The sequence below is a fragment of the Triticum dicoccoides genome, chromosome 1B (assembly GCF_002162155.2).
Source record: "Triticum dicoccoides isolate Atlit2015 ecotype Zavitan chromosome 1B, WEW_v2.0, whole genome shotgun sequence".
Taxonomy (NCBI): Eukaryota; Viridiplantae; Streptophyta; class Magnoliopsida; order Poales; family Poaceae; genus Triticum; species Triticum dicoccoides.
Genome location: NC_041381.1, coordinates 498808160 through 498820497, shown reverse-complemented (window position 1 = coordinate 498820497; position 12338 = coordinate 498808160).

The window sequence follows — 12338 nt, the reverse complement described above, 5'->3', positions numbered from 1 at the left end:
CAGCCCGTACGCACCCGGCCTGCTCCATACACACACACGCACACTACACACACACACATACACATAGACACACACACACATACACACACACACACTACACACACATCCACACACACACACAAACACACACACACACACTACACGTACACTACACATATAGAACTATCTAGTTTATTTTTTCTGTTTTCTAATGTTTAGATGAATTAGAACTATCTAGTTTATTTTTAGTAAATATAATGCTTAGTTGAACTAGTTGAATTAATATATAGAACTTGTTTATTGTTAGTAAATGCTTAGTTGAACTTGTTGAATTAATATATAGAACTAGTTTATTTTTAGTAAATATAATGCTTAGTTTGAACTAGTTGAATTAATATATAGAACTAGTTTATTTTTAGTAAATGCTTAGTTGAACTTGTTGAATTAATATATAGAACTAGTTTATTTTTAGTAAATATAATGCTTAGTTGAACTAGTTGAATTAATATATAGAACTAGTTTATTTTTAGTAAATGCTTAGTTGAACTAGTTGAATTAATATAACTAATTTATTTTTAGTAAATGCTTAGTTGAATTAATAGAAGTAGTTGAATTAATTGAATTAGTAAGTGTTTAATGTTTCGCCTAATATGAACATAGGAAATGTCGTCTGATGACGAATTTTTTTCATTATGTGCGAATACTGTGAAGACCAGCGCGGCCAGTGCGACAGAAATTTCCTTGTTGATGGTAGGCGATTCAGCATCAAGCTGGATGAGACTTTCGAATTCAATACAGTAAGTCACTATGCCTCATTAAGAATTTTGTTTTCGTAATTAAGCATGACTTATATATGCTTCATTTGCCTGACTTATAATTTTTAATTTTCACTATTCTACTAGCGCATCCCCTGCCATGCAAGAATTTTTGTCTTGGATAAGATAGGTTTCAAAGATATGGAAACTATAGAGGTAAAGAGAGCTTACCTGAAAACTGAGCATGATGGTTATACTTTCAACGTGAAAGTATACAATGCACACACATACACCTATTTTGAATGCAAAACTTGGCAAGCACTATGCAAGGCTTATGCATTTGAGCCTGATATGGTTATCACCTTTGATATTCGTCCGGAAGATGATATTGAAGGTAATAGAGACATATGGGTCGATGTGCAGACGCCTCCATTCTATCATTATGTGAGTTCTTCTCAACTATATTTTTGTCTTTGATATTGCTTATTCAAAAATAACTGACAACTAATTTCTATTGACAGCTTATCTCCATTCAACCAAACATGTCCGGCGCTTGGTAGACAGGACCTACTACTGTCCCGGAGCTGAATTAAACTGCGAGGAGATAAGTCATTATGTTTCATGGTTTGAGGATCTTCATACTGTGAAGACAAATTTTCTTCCTGCACTTAGAAATGTTAGTACTCAAAACGTGCGACCAATAGTGATGGTATTGAACTACGGTCACATCTATTTAGGAATGATGGTAAGATATTTACTATTTGTCCTCAGTGCATATTTTGCATATTGCTAAACTTTCATTGCTAAGTATATTAATTAAGTACTATACAATGTTCTTCAACAGGGACTCCCGATGAAAGTTGTGCCTCAGGGGATCGAGACTAAAGGTCAGATGTCAATTGTTAGCTTACGGCCAAGATATCCTGCATTGCACATGAATGCATTCAGGATTTCTAGAAGCGATGAATGCTTAATAGTGAAAGATCAGAGGAAAATTGTTAATGATCGCAGAGAAGTACTAGGGGGCAGCAATGAGAAGCGCAGCCCACAATTAGGAGACAGGTTCATCGGCATGCTCCAGTATGATCAATCAGGAAAGCTATACATGTTCTATGCTGTTTTACCAGAGAGAGAGTAGCTAGCAGGAGTGATTTAGCTAGTTCTTCATGCTGCTCTTAATTAATACTTGTCCTTTCATGTCCGTGTTCTTCGTTCTGAACTTAAGTGATTTGCTTTTGTGGTGTTATATATGAACGCTTATAATATCATGATAATCATGTTGAACTCGATCGATAATATTTTTGCTTCTGGTACAAGTGAATGTTTCTAATTTAAGCTAGTAGTGCTGGTGGTGATTAGATAGCTAGTTAATTATTATATCATTTAATGAAAGAAACCGCAGATTAGTTTCAGCTGGATGGATCCTACCTAAGTGATCAAGTATATGCCATATCCGTATATATTATAGTTGATCAAGTATAATATGGATATGGCATATACTCTAGCTAGCTAGCTAGTAGAGATATCCAATAATGCATCCAGTCGAAACTAATCCGCGACACTTTCACCAAATGATTTAACAACTCATTATAATGTAAAACAATCACTAAATTAAATTGAAAACACAAAATTAAAGAAAATTAAAAAAAAACACCCAAACATTTAGTACCGGTTGGTGTTACCAACCGGTACTAATGCCCTCCACGCAAACGGGCCTGGCTCGTGCCACGTCGTGGCACTTAGCGCCGGTTCGTGACGAACCGGTACTAAAGGGGGGGCCCTTTAGTCCCCACTCTTTAGTGCCTGTTCGCCAACCGGCACTAAAGGCAGTCACGAACCGGCACTAAAGCCCGGTCCTGCACTAGTGTCTATATACTTGGTAAAGGGTGGAAGGCTCGGCCTTATGCCTGGTGTTTTTGTTCCACTCTTTCCGCCCTAGTTTCCGTCATACCGGTGTTATGTTCCCGGATTTTGCGTTCCTAACGCGGTTGGGTGATTTATGGGACCCCCTTGACAATTTGCTTTGAATAAAACTCCTCCAGCAAGGCCCAACCTTGGTTTTACCATTTGCCTCACCTAGCCCTTTTTCCCTTGGGTTTCCGGAGCCCGAGGGTCATCTTTATTTTACCCCCCGGGCCAGTGCTCCTTCGAGTGTTGGTCCGAACTGAGCTGCCTCCGGGGCCACCTCGGGGAAACTTGAGGATTGGTTTTACTCGTAGCTAGTCTCATCCGGTGTTGCCCTGAGAACGAGATATGTGCAGCTCCTATCGGGATTTGTCGGCACATCGGGCGGCTTTGCTGGTCTTGTTTTACCATTGTCAAAATGTCTTGTAAACCGGGATTCCGAGTCTGATCGGGTCTTCCTGGGAGAAGGTATATCCTTCGTTGATCGCGAGAGCTTATCATGGGCTAAGTTGGGACACCCCTGCAGGGTATAAACTTTCGAGAGCCGTGCCCGCGGTTATGTGGCAGATGGGAATTTGTTAATGTCTGGTTGTAGATAACTTGACACCAGATCCAAATTAAAACGCATCAACCGTGTGTGTAGCCGTGATGGTCTCTTTTCGGCGGAGTCCGGGAAGTGAACACAGTTTTTGGGTTATGTTTGACGTAAGTAGGAGTTCAGGATCACTTCTTGATCATTGCTAGCTTTACGACCATTCCGTTTGCTCTCTTCTCACCCTCTTTTGCGTATGTTAGCCACCATACTTGCTTAGTCGCTGCTGCAACCTCACCACTTTACCCCTTCCTTTCCCATTTAGCTTTGCTAGTCTTGATACCCATGGTAATGGGATTGCTGAGTCCTCGTGGCTCACAGATTACTACAACAACAGTTGCAGGTACAGGTTATGTGATGATCATGACGCGAGACCGATGTTTGCTTGTCTTGGAGTTCTTCTTCTGCTTCTTCTTTGATCAGGGGATAGGTTCCAGGTCGGCAGCCTGGGCTAGCAGGGTGGATGTCGTTTGAGCTTCTGTTTGTGTTTCATTCATAGTCGGATGTTGCTCTTATGTATGATGAATTGTTGTATTCGTGTGGCATTGTATGCCTTTTGTATGTATTCCTATCTATTATGTAATGTTGATGTAATGATATCCACCTTGCAAAAGCGTCTTCAAGATGCGCTTCTATCCTTGGTGGGACCTTCGAGTTCCTTTAGGATAGGGTCACATCTTGGGCATGACAAGTTGGTATCAAAGCCTCGACCGACCATAGGAGCCCCCTTGATTGTTGGCCGTTGTTGAGTCTAGAAAAAAAATTTGAGTCTTAGGATTATATATATCGGAGAGTAGGATTCTTTTTACTCCTCAGTCCCTTCATCGCTCTAGTGAGGCCTCCTGACGTAGATGTTTTGTCCTTCCTCTCCTCAAATTTCACTAAAATTTTTTTAGGATCATGCGGGTATCTTGGAATTGTTCCGATGGTTTTGTGACGAAAACATTGTTCTTGGTGCCTCCTGTCTTTTATGTGGCAGTGACCCGGGGAGTTGAGCTCTGAGGTGTTGTCGTCACAATTTTATCATTGCAGTTCTGGAATACCTGAGTTTTGCCGACATCAAAAATCTCTTTTATGCAGTTGTTGGTGAGATAACCTCGACGCCACCCAGTACTGGGGAGTTCGGGAGTATTGCCATAGCTCGTATAACGGATGCTTTTCGAAGGTTGAGGTACACGATTTCCGGAGTTTTCTTGGTTATGTGTTGACGGATGGATACAGCTGGATGTAGGGATTGTTAGTTTGGGTGAGATATATTGCTTCCCCTGTATCCCCAACACCGGATTGCATAACCAGAAATTTTCGGGAGTTTTATAGGTGGGAATTCAAGTAGCTCCTAGAATATCTTTCCGACAGATGCATGATATGGGATTGGGTAAATCTCTATCATATGTATTTGTTCCGGCTTATTCTGCAAGCCAAATCCTTTGTTTTGTTTTATTTGTGGTATTCGAGTTGCTTCAATGTCAAGAGTTGATTCCATACCTTTCCTAAACGGTGTTCTCATATTGGTATGTGAATACTAATCCTTCTTGATCATTGAGGTCATCATGTCAACTCTTTTTCAACCGGTGTGCTTCTCTTTAAGTGGATCCGATCATTTCAACATTTGTGAGATCAATTCTAAGATTTTCTCAACGGTGTTTGTTTCAACCATCCCAAGTTGCCTTTGTTTTCCCGCCCTCCCACCCTTTTTCTTCAAGGACTCAGAATTCTTAATCATGTATCCTTTTATTTGTGGGAAGTCTCTTCATTCTTTTCTTTCAGTGTTCTTATCCGGTGATTTCCCATGAAGATGCTCACGAGCTTCAAGTTCATCATTCTTCATTCTCGTATTCTTCTCTGGTGGATTAATTTCAAGCTTCAGTGTTGATCATATATCTTCCTTTTGTTTCACATATCTTCCCATGTGAATTTCTTATCCAAGGCTCTCTTATTTATTCACCTCTCACAGTTCATAATCTGGAGTGCTCAAGATATCTCAGAAGAATCATGTTTCCATTCTTAATCCGTTCAAGCTATTTAGATTGTTATCTCATTCAAGCCATTTAATTCAACCGGTGCAATCTCTCTTTAAAATCATTTTCAACGGTGTTTTCTTTTGAGTGGGCCCTAACCCACAGGTCTTTTCCCCAGGATCTTACCTGACTCTTCTAATTTTCCTGGAGCTTCTAAAATTCTTTTCAAAGTTTGACGTAAGAATGAAATTTCATCAGTCATATGTTTTCCAAGATCAATTTCGAATCATTTTCATTGTTGGCTCAACCTCTTGTTTTTCATTCTCCCAAAGTATCTCAACAATCCATGGTGGTGTTTCTCGTTGTCATTTCTCAGATTTTGAAGATCGAAGAAGATTTCCTCTTAAATCTTTAACCGTTCTTCCAGAGATTCATGGTTCTAGCTTTATACCATCCTCTCATAATTGCTTTCGATTGTGAAAATTCTTTTCACCCATCCGGAGCAATTCAAGAGTCTTTTCAGATTGATTCTCCGTAGCCCATCATCTCAGAATTATTCATTTCAGCTTTTAGTTCTTGTTCTCCAAATCTTACCTGTGCATCGTTCAAATAACCTCTAACCAGTTCATGATCTCTTCATTCTCATATATCTAAATCCCCTCAAGTATCTTCATTCGTTTTCCGATTCTTCCCGGTGAATTGTGCCTTTGCTACTTTCATTTTCATCTTATGGTGGTTCGTTCAAGATTTCGCTTCCTTCGTTATCATATTAATTCACTCGTTGTTTCGAAATCCCATCGGCGGTTCCTTCAGATTCTTTTTCCTTTGTTACCATATCAATTCATTCGTTCTTTCCAATCCTACCGGTGGTTCATGAAGACCTTCTCAAGTTTACGCTATATCTCTCTTAATCCTTTTTCAATGGGAATAAGTAGTATGCCAAATTCGTTGCTTGTCATCAATTAAATTTTATGGAGGATAAGCATACAATAAATCTTATTATTATTTCCTCAAGGTGATTCAATTCTTTTCTTCCGGAGTTTGTTCATGATGAAGTAATTCTCGGCTCTAGTGTTTCATCTTTTCTTTTTCCAGAGTTCCAAGTTTTCTCGATTATATAGTCACGAATCTCCATCTAAATCATTGCAAGGCTTCACATTGTGTTTTCAACCTCTCTTTCTTTTTATCATCCTTTTATTACCGGAGTTCTTCATGGAGGCTCTACATGGTGGTTCGCTAAAGATTTAACTCATTCTCGAAGTGTTCTTCAAGAATCTTTTTGGAGGTCCTCAAGTATTCTTCATCTTCCATTCCAAAGTGCAATTCTTTCTACCTTATCTTTTGAGGTGGTGTTATGTCATTCTTGACAATTTCCTTCATGTTTCATGATTCATATGTTGTCAGGAATGAGGTATTTTAAATCCATCATTTTCTCTTTGTTCAAGAGATCTTTTCGACCAATCAACTTCTTCGTTGGAGTTATCTTGTGTCAGATTTCACCTAAAGCCTTTCCTTAAGGGTTGTTGCTATTTGTGGTGATTATGCATGACCCAAGCTTGCTCTTTATCCTTTTGGTGGAAGAAGTTTTCATCTCTTTGGTGCTCTCAATCAAATCAATGGTTTCCATTAGTGGCCGGTTGTCACCTCATAGTCTTGAGATGTTTTCCATAAGCCCACTACAAGATTATTCTTTTCGTTGTTGGTTTTGCAACAACTCCGTTATAACCTTCTTGGAAGGGTGCTTTCCAAGCTCTTTTGTGGCAGAAGTTGCCATTTTCTGCTCCATTCTTTTGTTTCGACGATCTACCTTTTATTCTTTCATTCCGGAGGCATTGCGATATTGCTTTCTTCAACCATCATCCCGTTTTATCAAAGTTCATATTCTTTTCTTGCTTATACATTTAACCGGAGTGTTGTGTCATCTCTTCAAGTGCTTTTCATCTTATCAAGTTTTCCTTCTTCTTTCAGTCGGAGTGCTGCCCAAATTATATCAATCTTATTCCTTCTCTATCTAGTTTTAACCGGAGTGGTTTCAATATCTATCTTATCAGTAAACCTCTTGGTTCTCGTCGTATCCCTTGTTCCTCTTTTCTAATGGAGTGTTTTCAACTTTGTTCATCTTCATTGTTTCTTTCTTTCATTTTGCTCAACCTCTCAAGGTTCATGGTTTCACTCATTTGTCGAAGAAGCAATTTAGTTTACCTCTTCTCTTCCTCTTCCGTTTCTCTCCGGTGCCATCCTAGATCTCGGGACGAGATCCTCTCGTAGTGATGGAGTGTTGTAACGCCCCGGATACAACTTTCCATATTCATAACTCCAACTCTTGCCTTTTCCGGAGATGTGATATGTCATTTTCTCCGTGGTTGGGTTTTGTCTTTTATTTTGCATTTTGTTCATGTCTTGCATTTCATCTCATAGCATCATGCACATTGCATCAGCATTGTTTTCTTAAACTTGCATCCGTTGTTAGTTACCGCTTCTCCCTCGCCTCCGTTGATGTTTCTCAGACCAACCGTTCTTTTGTTGTATGACCGTTTGGCCCTTTCTGCACAGTGCACTGACCCCCTCGTGTGCGTGTCCGAAACTTACCCGAACCCGAACCGGTCTGTCGTTACCGATGGGTCCGGATCATCCCCCAACATCCCTAAAACATCACCGTTTACTCATTTGGACTTCCGAAGCATATTTTATCTCGACCATCCGATTTCGATCGGATGATCCAAACTCATCTCCCTTTTTCCTATATATAGCCCCCTACTCCATTTTAGACCAAACCCTAAATCCTAGGACATTTGTCCCCCCTAGCCGCCGCCACCTACAACCTCCTCTCTCCTCGGATCTCCCGCCGCCAACCATCAAATCCATCCATCCATAGCGCCACCCACTCTCCCTCGATTTCACAACCGCAGCTGTGCCTCCCGCTCCCTCCTCGATCCAGATCAAGAGGAGCTCGACCCCGAGCCTCCCAATGACCTCCTCCTTGCCGGTGATTCCCCGCCGGAGGTTCCAACCAGCAACAGCAGCGACCAGGCCAGTCTCGTCGCTCCATGCCTTCCTTTTCTCCTGCGCTTCTCCATCGTCTCACCCCTCTGGCTCTTTCACCCCATTCAAGCAAGAGCGCCGCCGCCCTCGAACCGTCTCCATCTGGCCGACAACGAGCAGTAGCTCGCCGGAGTTGAGCTCCACCGGATCCGCCTCAAGCTCGCCGCAGCTCCTCCCCGTCATCCTTGCGCTACTTCCAGGACCAACCAAAGCCCGCCATCGACAACCACAGCAGCGACCGCCATGGATCCCCGGCCGCCGACCCGCAGCTCCTCGCCGCCTTGAAGACCCACGTCCCCGCCGTTCTGTTGTTGCCCTTCTTCGGAAACCGCGCCAAGCTGCCGTCTCCTACCTCGCCGTCCAGGACCCTGACGGCCTCCCCACGCCATCGCCCGTTCGGTCCTCCTCTGCTTCGAACCCCGCGGCGAGCTCCTCAAGCCCGACGTCGTCCAAGCCTGTTCCCGGCCAGATCCGGACGCCCAGAACCTCGCCGCCCCTTCGCCCAGCTCACCGGAGCTCTGCTCCCAGCCACCGCCGCCGCTGCTGCTCTCCTGCTTCAACCGCTGCTGTCTGCTTTGCTTGGTCGAGCAGAGCGCTCGCCCGGCCCGTTGACCACGTCGCCAGCCAACGCCCCTGGCCCAGCTTCAGCGGCCGCGTGGGCCACCAGCAAGCAGGCCCAGCGCCCCCTTCCAGCCTCCCTCTCCAAGCCGACCGGCCTCAAGGCCCAATGTGAGCAGCCCAGTCCTAGCCAGATGCGGCCTGTGTTATTTTTTCCCCTGCCTGCGAATTTAGTCATTATCCTGTGATTTACCAGTTTTACAAAAAAAACCTCAAACATCATGCATATATTAACTCTTTAACCATGCATCATATTAAAATGTTATATATATGTAAAATGCTTAGAATTTTGTCTAATTTCATAATATGCCACTTTCATCCATGTTAAATATGTTTAAAATGTTGTTTGTTTAAATTTGCTCAATTGCCATGTTAAAATGATTTATTTCATAACTAAATAACCGTAGCTCCATTTTAAATAAACTTTATATGTAAATGGGGTGGAAAAATTCCTAGTTTAACATGGTCCACTTTATTTTCCTGTTTAACAACTCTAAAATTATGTAATAGGCAGAACAGTACCAAAACTAAAATATGACATGTGGGGATTTACCGGAATTGTTGTTTGTTGTTCCAGCCTCATTTAAACTTGCCTAAATAGTTAGTTTACTTATGCCTCACCTCTTGCCATGTTTAACAACATTTAATATTGTTGGGTAGCTTAAACGAGTGATAACTAAATAATTGAATGTGGTGTTTTGTCAATATGCAACTCGTTGCATATTGAGCTCCACTTAACTTGTAGTATTGTTTGTTGCACTTTGCCATGCCATGCCTCATTAAACCGGACATGCATCATACTTGATTGTGCATCATGCCATGTTTATGCTTGTGCGTTTACCATGATGTTTCCTCCTTTCCGGTTTGCTTCTCTCGTTAGCTTCGGTTTCGTTCCGGAGTTGTGAGGATTTGTTCGACTACGTCCGTTCGTCTTCTTCATGTACTCGTTCTTCTTCCTAGCGGGATTTCAGGCAAGATGACCGCTACCCTGGATCTCACTACTATCATTGCTATGCTAGTTGCTTCGTTCTATTGCTTTGCCGCGCTACCTATCTCTTGTGCTTCAAGCCTCCCAAATTGCCATGTCAGCCTCTAACCCTTTTCATCCTTCCTAGCAAACCGTTGCTTGGCTATGTTACTGCTTTGCTCAGCCCCTCTTATAGCGTTGTTAGTTGCAGGTGAAGTTGAAGATTGCTCCATGGTGGACTAGGTTATGTTGGGATATCATAATATCTCTTATTTAATTAATGCATCTATATACTTGGTAAAGGGTGGAAGACTCGGCCTTATGCCTGATGTTTTTGTTCCACTCTTGCGCCCTAGTTTCCGTCATACCGGTGTTATGTTCCTGGATTTTGCGTTCCTAACGCGGTTGGGTGATTTATGGGACCCCCTTGACAGTTTGCTTTGAATAAAACTCCTCCAGCAAGGCCCAACCTTGGTTTTACCATTTGCCTCACCTAGCCCTTTTTCCCTTGGGTTTCCGGAGCCCGAGGGTCATCTTTATTTTACCCCCCCGGGGCCAGTGCTCCTTCGAGTGTTGGTCCGAACTGAGCTACCTCCGGGGCCACCTCAGGGAAACTTGAGGGTTGGTTTTACTCGTAGCTAGTCTCATCCGGTGTTGCCCTGAGAATGAGATATGTGCAGCTCCTATCGGGATTTGTTGGCACATCGGGTGGCTTTGCTGGTCTTGTTTTACCATTGTCGAAATGTCTTGTAAACCGGGATTTCGAGTCTGATCGGGTCTTCCTGGGAGAAGGTATATCCTTCGTTGATCGCGAGAGCTTATCATGGGCTAAGTTGGGACACCCCTGCAGGGTATAAACTTTCGAGAGCCATGCCCGCGGTTATGTGGCAGATGGGAATTTGTTAATGTCTGGTTGTAGATAACTTGACACCATATCCAAATTAAAACACATCAACAGTGTGTGTAGCCGTGATGGTCTCTTTTCGGCGGAGTCTGGGAAGTGAACACGATTTTTGGGTTATGTTTGACGTAAGTAGGAGTTCAGGATCACTTCTTGATCATTGCTAGCTTTACGACCGTTCCGTTTGCTCTCTTCTTGCTCTCTTTTGCGTATGTTAGCCACCATACTTGCTTAGTCGCTGCTGCAACCTCACCACTTTACTCCTTCCTTTCCCATTTAGCTTTGCTAGTCTTGATACCCATGGTAATGGGATTGCTGAGTCCTCGTGGCTCACAGATTACTACAACAACAGTTGCAGGTACAGGTTATGTGATGATCATGACGCGAGATCGATGTTTGCTTGTCTTGGAGTTCTTCTTCTGCTTCTTCTTCGATCAGGGGATAGGTTCCAGGTCGGCAGCCTGGGCTAGCAGGGTGGATGTCGTTTGAGCTTCTTTTTGTGTTCCATTCGTAGTCGGATGTTGCTCTTATGTATGATGAATTGTTGTATTCGTGTGGCATTGTATGCCTTTTGTATGTATTCCCATCTATTATGTAATGTTGATGTAATGATATCCACCTTGCAAAAGCGTCTTCAAGATGCGCTTCTATCCTTGGTGGGACCTTCGAGTTCCTTTAGGATAGGGTCGCATCTTGGGCGTGACAACTACTCACACTTCATCGGACGGGCTATGGTGATGATGTAGAAGCCCTCCGTGGTGGATGCCCCCTCCGGCGAAGCTCCGGAACAGGCCCCAAGATGGGATCTCGTGGATACAGAAAGTTGTGGCGGTGGAATTAGGTTTTTGGCTCCTGTTTTGATCGTTCGGGGATACGTAGGTATATATAGGAGGAAGGAGTACGTCGGTGGAGCTCCGAAGGGCCCACGAGGTAGGGGGGGGCGCGCCCTCCACCCTCATGACCGCCTCTGGCGCTTCTTAGAGTAGGGTCCAGGTCTCCTGGGTCACGTTCGGTTGGAAAATCACGATCCCGAAGGTTTCATTCCGTTTGGACTCCGTTTGATATTCTGTTTCTTTGAAATACTAAAAAAGGCAAAAAACAGCAATTCTGGGTTGGGCCTCTGGTCAATAGGTTAGTCCCAAAAGTAATATAAAAGTGAAAAATAAAGCCCAATATAGTCCAAAACAGTAGATAAAGTAGCATGGAGCAATCAAAAATTATAGATACGTTGGAGACGTATCAAAGCACAACCGGAAAGAAGCAAACAACACGGTAAACACACAATGCATAAACATGACATGATGCTCAACCAAGAATGATGCATGACAAGGCTAAATGATGCTATTCATGTCAAGAGATGATGCATACAAGAACAACACATCAAAGCAAGTTTAAATGAGGCCAGAAACAACATATAACAATTCCGGTAAGTCCTCATATGCAAATTTTGAAATTGGTCCAGATCTGAATAACACATTAATTTGAAGTTGTTAAACAACAAGTTAAAGTGCACCATGATGTCTACATGGCATTCTAGTCAAGTTGCATATAAAGTTCATTTAATTCAGAGCTACGGCCTAGAAGAAATGAGCAAAACAAGTTAAACATGGCATTCATGCAA